We start from the raw sequence: 18,551 nt of genomic DNA on the forward strand, positions 1-18,551 counted from the left end.
AACACCCCCCTCACCCACCAACACCCCCCTCACCCACACCAACACACACCCCCACCAACACACACCCCCACCCACCAACACACACCCCCACCAACACACACCCCCACCCACCAACACACACCCCCACCCACACCAACACACACCCCCACCCACACCAACACACACCCACACCCACACCAACACACACCCCCACCCACACCAACACCACCCCCACCAACACCACCCCCACCCACCAACACACACCCCCACCCACACCAACACACACCCACACCCACACCAACACACACCCCCCACCAACACACATCCCCCACCCACACCAACACACACCCCCACACACACCCCCACCCACACCAACACACACCCCCATGCACACTAACACACACACCCCACCCACCAACACCCCTCCCACACCAACACACACCCCCACACACACACCCATGCACACTAACACACACACCCCACCCACCAACACCCCCACCCACACCAACACACACCCCCATGCACACTAACAAACACACCCCAGCCACCAACACCACCCCCCACACCAACACACACCCCCACCCACACCAACACACCCCAAACACACACACACCCCCAACCACACCAACACACACCCCCACCCACACCAACACACCCCAAACACACACACACCCCCAACCACACCAACACACACCCCCACCCACCAACACACCCCAAACACACACACACCCCTACCCACCAACACACACCCCCACCCACACCAACACAAAACCCCACTCACACCAACACACACCCCACCCACACCAACACACACACCCCACCCATACCAACACACAATCCCACCCACACCAACACACACCCCCACCCTCACCAACACACAATCCCACCCACACCAACACACATCCACACCAATACCCACCCCCCACCCTCACCAACACACACACCCCCACCCACACCAACACACATTCCCCACCCACACCAACACACAACCCCCACCCACACCAACACACAACCCCCACCCACACCAACACACACCCTACACCAACACACACCGCCACCCACATCAACGCACACCCACCACCCACACCAATGCACACCCCCACCCACACCAACGCACCTCCCCACCCACACCAACACAAAACCCCACCCACACCAACACACACCCCACCCACACCAACACACACACCCCACCCATACCAACACACAATCCCACCCACACCAACACACACCCCCACCCTCACCAACACACAATCCCACCCACACCAACACACATCCACACCAATACCCACCCCCCACCCTCACCAACACCCACAACCCACCCTCAACAACACACACTCCCATCCACACTAACACACACCCCCACCCACACCAACACACACTCCCATCCACACCAACACACACCCCTCACCCACACCAACACACATCCCCCACCCACACCAACACACACTCCCACCAACACCAACACACACACCCCAGCCACACCAACACTAACCCCTACCCACACCAACACACACACCCCACCCATACCAACACACACTCCCATCCACACCAACACACTCCCCACACCTACACCAACAAACACACCCCACCCACACCAACACACACCCCCCACCTACAGCAACACACACACACCCCACTCACATCAACACACACACACACCAACACACACACCCCACCCACACCAACATACACTCCCATCTACACCAACACACACACCCCACCCACACCCCTCACCCACACTAACACACACCCCTCACCCACACCAACACACATCCCCCACCCACACCAACACGCACTCCCACCAACACCAACACACACACCCCAGCCACACCAACACTAACCCCTACCCACACCAACACACACACCCCACCCACACCAACACATATACCCCACCAACACACTCCCATCCACACCAACACACAACCCCCACCTACACCAACACACACTCCCACCCACACCAACACACACCCCCACCCTCACCAACACACAACCCCACCCACACCAACACACACACCCCACCCACACCAACACACACCCCACCCACACCAACACACACCCACACCAGTACCCACCCCCCACCTACACCAACACCCACAACCCACCCTCAACAACACACACTCCCAACCACACCAACACACACCCCCCACCTACAGCAACACACACACACCCCACTCACACCAACACCCACCCACACCAACACACACACACCCCACCCACACCAATACACACTCCCATCCACACCAACACACTCCCCAGCCACACCAACACTAACCCCTACCCACACCAACACACACATATCCCACCCATACCAACACACACCCCCACCCACACCAACACACACTCCCATCCACACCAACACACTACCCACACCTACACCAACAAACACACCCCACCCACACAACACACTCCCCACCCACACCATGACACCTACACCAACACACACCCCCCACACACCAACACACACACCACACCCACAACAACACACCCCCCCACCCACACCGACACACACACCCCCCCACGCCAACACACACCCCTCACCCACACCAACACACACACCCCACCCACACCAACAGATCCCCCACCCACACCAACAAACACACCCCACCCACCCCAACACACCCCCCACCCACACCAACACACCCCCCACCCACACCAACACACCCCCACCCACACCAACACACCCCCACCCACACCAACACAACCCCCACCCAAACCAACACACACACACCCACCTAAACCAACAAACACCCCTCTCTCAAACCAACATACACCCCACCAACACCCCCACCACACACACACCCCACCCACACCAAAACACACATCCCCACCCACACCCCACCCACACCAACACACCCCCACCCAAACCAATACACACACACACACCCCCACCAAGACACCCACACCAACACACACTCCCCACACACACCAACACACACACCGCACCCACAACGACACACACCCTCACCCATACCAACACACACACCCCACCCACGCCAACACACACAACCCCCTCACACACACACCCAACCCAACTCTCACACACCCCACCCACCCTAATACACCCCCCCCACCACATACACACACTCAACCCATACCCCTACACCCCCACCCACCCCAACACACTCCCTCAGATCACTCTCTCTGGTCACCCTCTGATAACCACTCTCTCTGCAGTAGGAGTACTGTGCACAGTTTTGGGTCCCATACATTAGAAAGGATGTACTGGCCTTGGAGCCTGTTCACAGGAGGTTCACAGGAATGGTCCCCGGAACGAAAAGGAATGAACAAGGAACGTTTGAGGACTCTGATTCTATACTCAATGGAGTTTGGGAGGATGAGGGGGGGATCTAATTGAAACATACAGAATACTGAATGGCCTGGACAGAGTGGATGTTGGGAAGGTGTTTTCATTGGTAGGAGAGACTGGGACCAGAGGGCACAGCGTCAGAGTAAAGGGAAGACCTTTTAGAACGGGGATAAGGAGCAACTTCTTCATCCAGAGAGTGGGGCATCTGTGGAATTCTCTGCCACAGAAGGCTGTGGGGGCCAGGTCACTGAGTATATTTAAAATGGAGATAGATAGGTTTTTGAGTATGAAGGGGGGGTCAAGGGTTATGGGGAGAGAATGGGGATGAGAAACTGATCATGATTGAATGGCAGAGCAGGCTCAGTGGGCTGAAGGGCCTGATTTCTGTTCCTATGTCTTATGGTCACTTTGTTCACTCTCTTTCTTGGTCAATCTGTGATGGTCACCCTTTCACTCTGGTCTATCTATGATCTCTCTACCTCTCTATGGTCACAATCTCTCTTTATGATCACTTTCTCTATGGTCACTCACTTTGTGACCTCACTCTCTCACTATGATCTCTGTGTCTATGATATCTGTCTCTCTGTGATCTCCATCCCTCTATGATTATTCTTTCAAGGATCTCTCTCATTCTCATTGTGATCTCTATTACTGTGATCTCTCTCTCCGTTGCCCCTGTCCAGGATCTCTCTCTCTCTGAGGATCTGCCGCTTCCAGAGCAGATTCATTCGAGGAAAATGTAACAAAAGGATGGGGCGGGGCAAGAGCTGTGGCAGCCAATAGTCACGCAGTAACGTCGGCCGTTACGCAGCCCAGCGACCAATCAGAGAACTCACTTCTCTCAGGGGGCAGTGTCTTACCGATCCCAGCACAGTGAGGGGCCAATCCCAGCACAGACATGGACAAATCCCAGCATAAAGATGGGCAAATCCCAGTACACAGGTAAATCCCAGCATAATGAGGGTCCAATCCCACCAGAGTGGGGGGGGGGGGGGTCAATCCAAATCCCAGCACACAGAGGGGGAAACCTAGCACAGTGAAGGGACATCTCAGCCCAGAGAGGGGCAAATGCCACCACATAGAGGGACAAATCCCAGCACACAGAGAAGCAAGTCACAACACAGAGAGGGGCAAATCCCAGCACAGTGATGGGCAAGTCCTAGCACAGTGAGGGGTCAACCCCAGCATACTGAAGGGCACAGAGAGAGAGGCAAATTCCAGCCCAAAGTGGGGCAAATCCCACCAGAGGAGAAAGTGAAGGCTGCAGATGCTGGAGATCAGAGCTGAAAATGTGTTGCTGGAAAAGCGCAGCAGGTCAGGCAGCATCCAAGGAACAGGAAAGTCGATGTTTCGGGCATGAGCGCTTCTTCAGGAATGAGGTAAGTGTGTCCAGCAGGCTAAGATAAAAGGTAGGGAGGAGGGACTTGGGGGAGGGGCATTGGGAATGCGATAGGTGGAAGGAGGTCAAGGTGAGGGTGATAGGCCAGAGTGGGGTGGGGGCGGAGAGGTCAGGAAGGAGATTGCAGGTTAGGAAAGTGGTGCTGAGTTCGAGGGTTGGGACTGAGACAAGGTGGGGGGAGGGGAAATGAGGAAACTGAAGAAGTCTGAGTTCATCCCTTGTGGTTGGAGGGTTCCTAGGCAGAAGATGAGGCGCTCTTCCTCCAGCCGTCGTGTTGTTGGCGATGGAGGAGTCCAAGGACCTGCATGTCCTTGGCAGAGTGGAGGGGGAATGTCCCAGCTCACAGCAGGGCAAATCCCAGTACAATGCAAGGCAAGTCCCAGCTAGAGAGGGGCAAATCCTGGGATCTGAAAGCGATCAATTCTAGGAACAATGCAGATGCTGGAATCTGCCCTGGAAACAACAAATGCTGGAGATCACAGCGGGTCAGACAGCATCCACGGGGAGAGAGAGAGAGAGCGTTTCGGTCTTGATGACCCTTCATCAGAGCTGGTGAAGTGCGGAGGGAACAGTATTTATGAAATGGTGGAGGGAATGCTGGTGGAGAAAAGATGTTGACAGTTTAGATTAAGTGATCGGAATGTGAGAATGGCAGAACAATTCCTGATGAAGGGCCATTTCCCAGAAGGTCGATTTTCCTGCCCGTTGGATGCTGCCTGACCTGCTGTGCTTTTCCAGCACCACACTCTCAATGAGAACAATGGTGTATCTATCTGCCAGACTGGAAAGGACAGACATTCCCACTGGAAAGGAGTGGGGGAGGGGAGAGAGGGCACGATGACAGAGAACGTAACAACTAAAGCTAAAAGAACGGGAGCTAGTTCACAATTTGAAGTGTTAAACTCAGGGCTGTATTCAGTCCAGAAGGTTGTAAAGTGCCTAGTCCGAAGTTGAGATGTTGTTCCTTTAGTTGGTGCTGTGATTCAGTGGAGCACTGCAGCATGCAGAGGACAGACATGTGGGGCATTAGATTAGATTACTTACAGTGTGGAAACAGGCCCTTCGGCCCAACAAGTCCACACCGACCCGCCGAAGCGCAACCCACCCATACCCCTACATTTACCCCTTACCTAACACTACGGGCAATTTAGCATGGCCAATTCACCTGACCCGCACATCTTTGGACTGTGGGAGGAAACCGGAGCACCCGGAGAAAACCCACGCAGACACGGGGAGAATGTGCAAACTCCACACAGTCAGTCGCCTGAGTCGGGAATTGAACCCGGGTCTCAGGCACTGTGAGGCAGCAGTGCTAACCACTGTGCCACCGTGCCGCCCACAAGGCATGTGAGCAGGACACTGTAAAAATGACCAGCTATGGAAAGGTCAGGGTCATGCTTACACACAGACTGGAGGTGCTAAACATAGCGGTCACCCAGTCTGCGTTTGGTTTCTCCAATGGAGAGTAGGCCACATTGGGTGCAGTAATTACAATACACGGCTGGGGGAGGTCCAGGTGAAACGCTGCTTCCCTTGGAAAGACGGCACAGTGGCGTCTGCTGCATCACAGCACAGAGACCTGGGTTCAGTTCCCACCTTGGGCAACTGTGTGGAGTTTGCACATTCTCCCCGTGTCTGCGTGGGTTTCCTCCCACAGTCCAAAGATGCTAAATTGCCCGTAGTGTTAGGTGAAGGGGTAAATGTGGATTGCTCTTCGGAGGGTCGGTGTGAACTTGTTGGGCCGAAAGGCCTGTTTCCACACTGTAAGTAATCTGATCTAATCAAGACTCTTTAGATCCTTGGGTGGTGAGCAGGGAGGAGGGGAAGGGGAGGTGTTGTACATTCTGCGGTTACATGGGAAGGTGCCATGGAGAGGGGGGTGGTGTTGGTGATTGTGAAATGAACTAGGGTGTTCCAGAGGGAACAATCCCTGTGAAGCTAGTACAATTACAACATTAAAAAGGCATCTGGATAAGTGCCTATCCTATATGAATAGGAAGGGTTTAGAATGATATGGGCCAGGTGCTGGCAGGTGGGACTAGATTGGTTTGGGATATCTGGTCAGCATGGACGAGTTGGACCGAAGGGTCTGTTTCCGTGCTGTCCATGTCTATGATTCTAAATACAGACAGGGGGAGTGAGGGGAAGATGTGGTTGGGGGTGGTGCTCTGCTGGAGTTGTCTGATATGGTGGAGAATGATACTTCAAATGTGGAGGCTGGTGGGATGGAAAGTGAGGACCAGGGGGAACCCAATCACGCTGTTGTGATGAGATCAAAAATCACATGACACCAGGGTATAGTCCAACAGGTTTATTTGAAATCACAACCTTTCGGAGCACTGCCCCTTTGGAGCGAGGCTACAAAAGCTCGGCATTTCAAATAAACCTGCTGGAGTGTAACCTGGTGTCATGTGATTTTTGACCCTGTCCATCCCAGTTCAACACCAGCACCTCCACACTAACGCTGGTGGGAGGGATGGGAAGGGGTAAGGGCTGGGATGGCTGCACTCCAAGGTCTCTTTGTTCAGCAACACCTTACCATTAAGTGTGTGAGTCCTGCCCTGAGCTGGTAAAGATGAGTCTTTGAATGTGGTGGATGGTGGATGGAAAGTGAGGACAAAGGGAACCTGATCACACTGTTGGGAGTGAGGGGAAGGGCAAGGGCAGAGGTTTGGGTGATGGGTTGGATGTGATTGAGGGCCCTGTCAACCACAGTGGGTAGGAAGCCATGGCAGCAGCACTGTTTTGAAGGTGACAACAGTGTGATCGGGTTCCCTTTGTCCTCATTTTCCATCCCACCATCCGCCATATTCAAAGACTCATTCTCTATGAAATCAGGGCAGGATTTACACACTTAATGGTAAGGTGTTGCTGAACAAAGAGACCTTGGAGTGCAGGTTCATAGCTCCTTGAAAGGGAGGGGGAGTACAGAATTGAATTGAATTGAATTTATTGTCACATATACCGAGGCACAGTGAAAAGCTTTATCTTCTGAGAAATAGACAGATCACAGAGTTAATTAATATAAATAGGTAAATAATAGGTAAACAGTGGCAAAAACAAAAACACAGGTACAGGCGAATGTTAAGAGTTTGCGAGTCCATTCAGTATTCTAACAACAGTAGGGTTGAAACTGTTGTGAAACTGGCTGGTGTGTATATTCAGGCTTCTGTACCTTCTCCCTGATGGTAGAGGTTGTAGAAAAGCATTGCCAGAGTGGGATGGATCTTTGAGAATGCTGGTGGCCTTTCCTTGACAGTGGGCCTGGTAGATGGATTCTATAGATGGGAGGTTGGCCTTTGTGATTGTCCAGGCCGAGTTCCCCACTCTCTGTAACCATCTCCGATCCTGAATGGTACAGTTGCCGTACCAGAATGCTCTCGATGGCGCACCTATAAAAGTTGGCAAGGGTATTCGCCATCATGCCAAATTTCCTCAGCTGCCTGAGGAACAAGAAATGTTGTTGGGCTTTTGTAACCAGTGCATCCATAAGAAGAGTTCAAGAAAGCTTGTTGTGGATGACCATTCCCAGGAGCTTGACACTCTCCACTCGTTCCACCTCTGTGCTGTTACTGTGTGTGGGGGGGGACATGAGTAATATCCTGCCGAAAGTCAATAATGAGTTCCTTGGTGTTGCCAGCGTTGAGAGCTAGGTTGTTCTAAGTGCACCATTTTTCCAGGTCTCCCACCTCCCGTCTGTAAACTGCTTCATCGCCATCTGAAATTCGACCGACTATGGTGGTGTCATCAGCAAACTAGAGGGCATAGGTTTAGGGTGACAGGAGAAAGATTTGAAAGGGACCTAAGGGGCAACTTTTTCATGCAGAGGGTGGTACGTGTATGGAATGAGCTGCCAGAGGAAGTGGTGGAGGCTGGTACAATGACAACATTTAAAAGGCATCTGGATGGGTATATGAATAGGAAGGGTTTAGAGGGATATGGGCCGGGTGCTGGCAAATGGGACTAGATTAATTTAGGATATCTAGTCGGCATGAATGAATTGGGCCAAAGGGTCTGTTTCTGTTTTGTACAATTCTATGACTCTATAACTGTATGGTACCGTCCACTTCAGTCTTTACTCTCGTGTTTTCCAATGTGTTTCTTCAAACCACTACAATTTTGTGTCATTTAAGTGCCCATACTCCAAATTCCATACCTCTGGATTTTATTTCCACTGGACTTCACAGGGACCTCTCTGTTCCTCAGTGTAGTCATCAGTGTCCTGCAAGTTTATTATGCTCTTGCCTCCAATGTTTACTCCTGGAAGTACATCAAGTACTTGCTCAGTGTAAAGACTGAATAATTGTAGTTACAGTACACGTCCTTGTGGCACTCCTGCTTTCACTCCTTTAGCATACCCGATTGTCCGGGTCCCTGATTATCACTCGTTGGTGCCAGTATAGGCTTTGTGTAAATCTCACAGCTTCATTGTCAATGTTACATATCAGCAATACCTCTGTTAACGTGTTAGTGATCAAATGCATTTTCATTGTCTATTTGTAAATGGTTTTGTTTACAAATAAATATTTATTGAAGATTGTTCTCAGGTTAATATTTTTCTCTCTCTCGATCCTACTCCAGGTCTAAATCAAGTCTGCATTCCATCAGTTTGCTTCAAACATAATTAGACGTTGAAAATCCCTCCGGCCATGCAGTCTCAGGAATTCTACATTCCTTTTCTCAGTAGGAATGACTTATGATACAGGTGTGTGTTTAAGGAGAAGGACATGACACCTGATCTAAACGCGTTAATAATTGTGAGATTTCTCATTACATTCATTTTCCATTTCCTCATTGCACTAATGACCAAGTTCACTTAAAAATCCCATGCATCCCATCCAATTATTTCTTCCTTCCTACAATTGGTTATATTTTGTCATGTGACTTGTTTGAGCAAAATTAAAACAAGCAGTTTAATACTGTTACATGGTAACTCAACAAGTTATACATCTGTAACAACTCAACATATCTTTGTCTAATTCTTTCTCCAATTATCATTGTTAAACTTCAAGGACAAATTTTCACAATGCAAGAACAAATGCAGTCCAGCAAAATCTTGTTCATTAAACCCAGATATGTGTCTTCCATGTGCACTAAATAAAACACCATCAACCAATTCATTGTGTCTCTCCTGTCCTCTCTCACACACAGCTGTTACATATCAATGTTACATATCAGCAATACTTCTGTTAACGTGTTAGTGATCAAATGAATTTTCATTGATGGTAATTGTGTGCAAACCTTCTCTTCATACTCACCTGGTAATAAAAATGTCCACGTGTGTAAACACAAGCACATGTTTCGGAGCTGCCCTTGCACTAAGCAGAATAAGAGATTTATATTTCTCCCTACCCTAATGTTATAATCTAGTTTTGTTCTCTCAGCTGCCCCACTGACAGCACAACAGGATAATGAAGAAGGGCTCATGCCCGAAACATCAACTCTCCTGTTCCTTGGATGCTGCCTGACCTGCTGCGCTTTTCCAGCAACACATTTTCAACAGGATAATGAGGCAACTCTTCATTCTTCACTGTACATCCAATCTATAACACAGAAACAGGCCATTTGGCCCAACTGGTCTATGATAGCATTTATGCTCCATACACACTTTTTCTGAATTGCCTAATGGATTTATCAGTGATCATCTTCCATCAATGGGCCCTTGTGGAAACATCTTCTCTACATCTACCCTTTAAGATCCTTTAATTTTCTTGACTATCTCTATCATTATCTCTGGAATTCATTGCCACAGAAGGCTATGGAGGCTAGATCACTGAGTATACTTAACTCAGAGATAGATGCGTTCTTGAGTATCAAGGGGATCAAGGGTTACAGGGAGAAAGCAGGAGAATAGGGTTGAGAAACTTATCAGCCATGATTGAATGGTGGAGCAGACTCGATGGGCTGAATGGCCTAATTTCTGCTCCTATGTCTTATTGTCTTCTCACTCCTCAGTCTTCTTTTGAAAGTAAAGAGCCCTGACCTTTCCTCTAAGTCCTTATACAGGTCCTGGTTAGACGCTGTCCTGGTAAGACCCTGTCCTGGTTAGACGCTGTCCTGGTAAGACCCTGCCCTGGTTAGACGCTGTCCTGGTAAGACCCTGTCATGGTAAGACCCTGTCCTGGTAAGACCCTGTCCTGGTTAGGCCCCTGTCCTGGTAAGACCCTGTCCTGGTAAGACCCTGTCCTGGTTAGACGCTGTCCTGGTTAGACCCTGTCCTGGTTAGACCCTGTCTCTGCTTAGCTCCTTTTCTAAATGCAGCATTTAAAACTTCTTTGTGGAATATTGTCTAATTGGCCTTGACCTGAGTGTCTCACTGGGTTATTCCAGAGTGAAGCGCATTGCTGGGGGCCTGGAGTCACATAGACCACAGTAAGTAAGGGGACGGCAGATTTCCCTCCCTCCGGGACATCAGTGAAGTAGATGGGTTTTTACAATAACCAATGACAGTTTCATGGTCATTATTACAGAGAGGAGCTCTCAATCCAGAGGGTCATGGTGGGGTTTGAACCTGTGACTACAATTTTCTGCTTCCTTGAGAAGTGTGGGCAATAGTGAGAGAGCTGGGAAAACGTGACCATTCTGCAAAAATTAAACTCTTGATGTTGAGAAAAAACATTCCAATTTTTCCCATTAGGGTTTAGAAGGTGGGTTCTGATTCTCATGAATGTTTGGGGACCACATTATTTCAATCATTTTGTACCTCGTTATTGGTCTGACTCACATCTTTTCCCAGCAGTTTCCCAGCTTGCTCTCCCTCCCTGGGAGACAGGCTGACAACTCCCAGCCCGGGAGAAGTGGGGTCATAGTTTGGAGAGCAGGTACCCATCAGCAGTATCCCTCCTCTCCCTTATTCAGAACTTTATCCACCTCTGCCTTCACCACAACACCCCTGCGCACTCCACACACACTTTCCTCCTCCTCCCTTTGTCTACCCAAATCGGCATCAGCTAGCCACCAGCCTCGCCACACCAGAATGCCCGCTCTCAGGCCCCACATCAGCTAGCCACCAGCCTCACCACACCAGAATGCCCGCTCTCAGGCCCCACATCAGCTAGCCACCAGCCTCACCACACCAGAATGCCCGCTCTCAGGCCCCACACCAGCTCTTTGGGATACCACTCTGCAGCTCAGGGACTTGCAGCTGCCAGCTCCCTCTGTGTGAATGGATTGGGGGGGGGGGGGCATTGATACATCTGCACAGGGAGCAATCCAATGGCCCTCAGCTTCATTGCCGAACACTCACTCACCTGGTGTTACCTGGAGGCTGCTAGTGTCTGTGCCTCACCTTTAGTGCAGATGTAGAGGTCGTGACTGTGGGAGGGGAATGGACGGTCAAGGAGGTGGACATGTCACTGTAGGACATCGTGCTACCTCAGTGTCACACCTACAGTGTCAGCATCTTAATACCAACACACTGCCCGTGCTTCTGAAAGACAGAGGGCCCAGTCTGTGGTGGGGCCAAGTTGGGGGGACATCTGGCTCCAGTTCAGGGGCTGGACCAATTGTTCCTGCAGTGAGACCTAGGAAGGAGTTGGGTTTGATGGAGGTGGATGGAGGAGGTGTTTTTGGTGAAGTCTTCACTGAGTGTAGATGACATGCAGAGGTCAGGAAGGGCTAGCGGTTTGGGAGGGTGAGCTCAGTGAGAGTCTCATAGTGTGGGAGGGTGAGCTGGGTAAAGGCCGAGGGGTCTGGGAGAGTGAGCTGGGTAAAGGCCGAGGGGTCTGGGACGGTGAGCTGGGTAAAGGCCGAGGGGTCTGGGAGGGTGAGCTGGGTAAAGGCCGAGGGGTCTGGGAGGGTGAGCTGGGTAAAGGCCGAGGGGTCTGGGAGGGTGAGCTGGGTAAAGGCCGAGGGGTCTGGGAGAGTGAGCTGGGTAAAGGCCGAGCGGTCTGGGAGGGTGAGCTGAGTAAAGGCCGAGTGGTCTGGGAGGGTGAGCTGGGTGAAGATCGAGGGGTCTGGGAGGGTGAGCTGGGTAAAGGCCGAGCGGTCTGGGAGGGTGAGCTGGGTAAAGGCCGAGCGGTCTGGGAGGGTGAGCTGGGTGAAGATCGAGGGGTCTGGGAGGGTGAGCTGGGTGAAGACCGAGCGGTCGGAGGGTGAGCTGGGTGAAGGCCGAGGGGTCTGGGAGGGTGAGCTGGGTAAAGGCCGAGGGGTCTGGGAGAGTGAGCTGGGTGAAGGCCGAGGGGTCTGGGAGGGTGAGCTGGGTGAAGATCGAGGGGTCTGGGAGAGTGAGCTGGGTAAAGGCCGAGCGGTCTGGGAGGGTCAGCTGGGTGAAGGCCGAGCGGTCTGGGAGGGTGAGCTGGGTAAAGGCCGAGCGGTCTGGGAGGGTCAGCTGGGTGAAGGCCGAGGGGTCTGGGTGGGTGAGCTGGGTGAAGGCCGAGAGTCTGGGAGGGTGAGCTGGGTAAAGGCTGAGGGGTCTGGGAGAGTGAGCTGAGTAAAGGCCGAGCGGTCTGGGAGGGTGAGCTGGGTGAAGATCGAGGGGTCTGGGAGGGTGAGCTGGGTAAAGGCCGAGCGGTCTGGGAGGGTGAGCTGGGTGAAGGCCGAGGGGTCGGAGGGTGAGCTGGGTGAAGGCCGAGGGGTCTGGGAGGGTGAGCTGGGTAAAGACCGAAGGGTCTGGGAGAGTGAGCTGGGTAAAGGCCGAGGAGTCTGGGAGAGTGAGCTGGGTGAAGGCCGAGGGGTCTGGGAGGGTGAGCTGGGTGAAGATCGAGGGGTCTGGGAGGGTGAGCTGGGTAAAGGCCGAGCGGTCTGGGAGGGTCAGCTGGGTGAAGGCCCAGCGGTCTGGGAGGATGAGCTTGGTAAAGGCCGAGGGGTCTGGGTGGGTGAGCTGGGTGAAGGCCGAGGGGTCTGGGAGGGTCAGCTGGGTGAAGGCCGAGGGGTCTGGGTGGGTGAGCTGGGTGAAGGCCGAGGGGTCTGGGAGGGTCAGCTGGGTAAAGGCCGAGGGGTCTGGGAGGGTGAGCTGGGTAAAGGCCATGCTGCAGTCTATCGAGGGAGCTGTTGTTGATGAGTCTGGGTGAGGGGTGCGTGCAGTGACAGTGTCAGAATGAGTGGTGGTCCCTGTGAGTCTGAGGGAGCAGGAGGTGATGACACGCCTGTGGGGGGCAGGAGATGACTGACCATCTATCTTGGTGCACTGTGCCGTGGCCGCAGTTCTGACTGGGACTGGTTATGTGGCCTAGTTTGGGGGGCAACAAGAGAAAATAGAGGCCTCCTTGCCCTCCACTTCCCCCCCCCACCGAGAACCACCCCATGCAGCAACAGCCCCAGCTGCGTGAGGCTGAAGTGAGGGGTGATCGGAGCTCTCTGGTTGTCTCTGTTCAGGATAACATTGCAGGGACTGGGAGCCCCTGGGCTGCAGGCTGTCTGGGGTGGAGGGGGCAGGGGACTGGGAGCCCCTGGGCTGCAGGCTGTCTGGGGTGGAGGGGGCAGGGGACTGGGAGCCCCTGGGCTGCAGGCTGTCTGGGGTGGAGGGGGCAGGGGACTGGGAGCCCCTGGGCTGCAGGCTGTCTGGGGTGGAGGGGGCAGGGGACTGGGAGCCCCTGGGCTGCAGGCTGTCTGGGGTGGAGGGGGCAGGGGACTGGGAGCCCCTGGGCTGCAGGCTGTCTGGGGTGGAGGGGGCAGGGGACTGGGATGGGGATGGGGAGGGAGGGGAGAGCAGCTGGGATTTGTGTGCAGCACTCAGAGTGATATGCACTGCCGCCTCTCTCTGCTGCTGAGACAGCACGGGAAAGGCCTGTTACACCCTGAATCAACTAAAGAGGGGACGGTGAGGGGTGAGCGATGGCAAACTGCCCAACATGAATCTGCCCAAAACACTCAGTGAGTCTGCAGCTCCCCCCATGCCCACCCCCAGTTCTGAAGAAGGGTTACACCTGAAATATTGACTTCTCCATCTCCTGATGCTGCCTGGCTTGCTGTGTTCCTCCAGCCTCCTGTGTATCTATTTTGGATTTCAGCATCGGCTGTATTACTGTCTCAAAACAACACTCTGTCAGAAATAAAGGGAATGTTCAGCAGCCAAGTCCCTTAAACATTCAGCTGGGCCTGTGCATTGTCACTGCACTGACGTGGCCACTCTATCACCAACACCCTGCAAAGTTACTGAGAAAGCAACAAACACCCTTCAGGCTTCCTGAGTAAATATAATCTGTTAAAGAACCGCAGATGCTGTCAATCAGAAACAAAAACAGAAAAACACAGCAGGTCTGGCAGCATCTGTGGAGAGAAATCAGAGTTAACATTTCGGATCGAGTGACCCTTCTGCAGAATTCCATTTCTGTTTCTGAGTCAGTGGATGTTGTTTGTTGTAGCATTGGCTGTTTGATGTGAGACTCTCTCTCGCTGTGTCATGTTTAACACAGCAGTGACTCTCAGTGAAGTGCACACCCACAGGATCCACATAGGGAGCTGGCTAAATATCTCACCACAGTGTAAAGGTCAAAGGATCACCTTAAAAATGGAGTGAGGGAAGGAGGGAGAGGCGGAGAGCTTTAGGGAGAGAGTTCCCGAGAGTAGGGCTCAGACTCCTGCAGGCACAGCCAGTGGTGGACGGACTCCTGAAAAGGGGGGTAGGATTGATGGAGTACAGAGATCCTGGAGGGTTTTGGTGTCTGGAGGAGCTTGTGAGACAGGAGACAGTTCAGTCTTGGAAGGATAGCATAATAGGTATGAGAATTACAAAACCTCAAAACTGGAAAGATATTTTAACCCCCAGGTGCAATCGATTGGCACGGAGGTAGTGTCCCCACCCCTGGACCAGGAGGCCTGCTCCGGAGGTGTGTAATAACATCTTTGAACAGGTTGATTAGAAGAACAGTTTAAAGAGAACTGATGATCATGTAATGTTCACTAATGTTCTCGGGGTCTTTAGGGTGGGCACTGGGCAGGGGGGTGGGATACAGTGGTTTATTTCCCCCCTCCCACTCCATTCTCACTCAGTCCCCTCCCTCTCTCCCTCACTTTTTAATGTTAACAGGCATCGCTTGTAAATATTCACTTAACCACACGAGTGTTTTCCTGGTGGTGGAGAAAATAAAATGCATTCGTAAGAATAAAGTCTGTTCAAACAGCGTGTACAATTTTCTGTCTTACAAAAATAATTAAAATATAACCTCGGATGACTGCAGGCCGCCCTCTTGTGGAGGTAAAAAGAAAGGTTTCGAAGCTGGTTATGTTTGAGCCCAGGTGCCCTTGGAGAGGGTCCATGTGCTGTTTCACCAATGCCTTTATTACCCTGTCCAACTGCATTTCACAGAACAGTACAGTACAGGCCTTTCAGCCCTCGATGTTGTGCCGACCTTTTATCCTACTCTAAGATCAGACTAACCTATATATCTTTCATTTTACTGTCATCCATGTGCCTGTCCAAGAGTTGCTTACATGTCCTCGATGTCTCTGTCTCTATGACCACTGCTGGCAGTGCATTCCACACACCCACCTCTCTCAGTTAAAGAACCGACCTCTGACATCTCCCCTAAACCTTTCTCCAATCACCTTAAAATTATGACCCCTCATGAGAGACATTTCTGCCCTGGGAAAATGTCTCTAGCTATCTACTCCATTTATGCCCCTCCACATCTTGTACCCCTCTATCTAGTCACTTCTCATCCTTCTTCTCTCCAACAAGTAAAGCCCTAGCTCCCTCAACCTTTCTACATAAGACAGGCCCTCCAGCCCAGACTGCATCCTGGTAAACCTCCTCTGCACCATCTCTAAAGCTTCCACATCTTCCTTATAATGAGGCGACCAGAACTGAACACAATATTCCAAATGTAGTCTAACCAGGGTTCCCTAGAGTTGCAGCATAACCTTGTGGCTCTTAAACTCAATCCCCTGCCAAGCCAACACACCATACGCCTTCTTAACAACTCTATCAACTTGTGTGACAACTTTGAGGGATCTATAGACATGGACCTCAAGATCCCTGTGTTCCTCCACACTGCTAAGAATCCTACCTTTAACCCTGTATTCTGCATTCAAATTCGACATTCCAAAGTGAATCACTTCACACTTTTCCAGGTTGAATTCCATCTGCTATTTATCAGCCCAGCTCTGCATCTGTCAATGTCCCATTGCAACCTACAACAGCCCTCCGCACTATTCACAACTCCACCAACTTTCATATCATCGGCAAACTTGCGAACCCACCCTTCCACATCGTCATCCAAGTCATTTATAAAAACTACAAAGAGCAGAGGTTGTAGAACCGATCCCTGCGGGACACCACTGGTCGCCGAGCTCCAGGCTGAATACTTTCCATCTACCACCACCCTCTGTCTTCTGTGGGCCAGCCAATTCTGTATCCAGACAGACAGGTTTCCCTGTATCCATTACCTCATTACATTCTGAATGAGCCTACCACAGGAAACCTTATCAAACACCTTGCTAAAATCCATGTACACCACATCCACTGCTCTACCTTCATCACTGTGTTTTGTCACATCCTCAGAAAATTCAGTAACATTTGGGAGGCATGACCTGCCCTTCACAAAGCCATGCTGACTATCTCTAATCAAACTATGGTTTTCTGAATAATCATAAATCGTGTCTCTCTCCAATATTTTGCCCACCACAGACTTAAGACTGACTGGTCTGTAATTCCCAGGATTATCCCTATTCCCTTTCTTGAACAATGGAATAACATTTGCCACCGTCCAATCATCTGGTACTACTCCAGTTGACAGTGAGGATGCAAAGATCAACGCCAAAGGTGCAGTAATCTCTTCCCTGGCTTTCCATAGTAACCATTATCCCGTCTGGCCCAGGGGACTTATCTATCGTTATGCTTTTTGAAATGTTCAGCACATACTCCGTCTTAACATCAACCTGTAAGAGCCTATCAGTAAGTTTCACACTGTCCTCAGAAACATCAAGGTCCCTCTCAGTGGTGAATACTGAAGCAAAGTATTCATTAAGGACCTCCCCTACTTCCTCCAACTCCAGGCATACGTTCCCTCCGCTATCCCTGATCGTCCCTACCCTGTCTCTGGTCATCCTCTTGTTCCTCACATAAATGTAAAACACCTTCGGGTTTTCATTAATTCTATTCATAAACCTTTTTCATGCCCCTTTCTAGCTTTCCTACATCCTTCTTCAGTTCCTTCCTGGCTACCTTGTAACTCTCTAAAGCTCTATCTGATCCTTGCCTCTTCAACCTTAAGTAACCTTCGTTCTTCCTCTTGACTAGATGTTCCACATCCCTTGTCACCCAAGGTTCCCTCACCCTACTATCCCTTCCTTACCTCAGTGGGACAAATCTCTCCAGCACCATCAACAAGTGCTCCCAAAACAACCTCCGGATCTCTATCATGCATTTCCCGGAGAACGTCTGTTCCCAATTTAGGTGCCCCAGTTCCTGCCTAATAGCATTGTAATACCCCTCCCCCAATTAAATACCTTCCCATACGGTCTGCTCCTATCCCTCTTTCCCCTCTTCCCCCTCCCTTTTGTGAGTTAGTATTGTCTTTAATGGGCTTGACATGTCAACATTGAATTGGCTGCATGGTAAAACCTGCTGGTGCTGGATAGCTTACACAATGATGAAACAGTCATGGTGATGGTGATACTGGGACGATCACTTGGTTGTGTGCGATGACACTTCTGTGTATACATAATGCTTTAAAAACCTGGTGAAGCGGGCCCTTGTGGCACAGTGGTAATGTCCCTCCCTCTGAGCCAGGAGGCCTGAGATCAAGCGCCACCTGCTCCAGAGGTGTTGCAATATCTCTGTACAGGTTGATGAGAAAATACCTGGTGACCCTGTTCTGTTCACACGTATGGAAAGGTTGCTCCAAATCTGGAACAGGCTGAGCTAAGGCGAGCTCCCAGAGATCCTGAGGGTAATGGAAACGGCAGGATATTCGGATAATACAC

Source organism: Hemiscyllium ocellatum, chromosome 10 (assembly GCF_020745735.1).
Source record: "Hemiscyllium ocellatum isolate sHemOce1 chromosome 10, sHemOce1.pat.X.cur, whole genome shotgun sequence".
Taxonomy (NCBI): Eukaryota; Metazoa; Chordata; class Chondrichthyes; order Orectolobiformes; family Hemiscylliidae; genus Hemiscyllium; species Hemiscyllium ocellatum.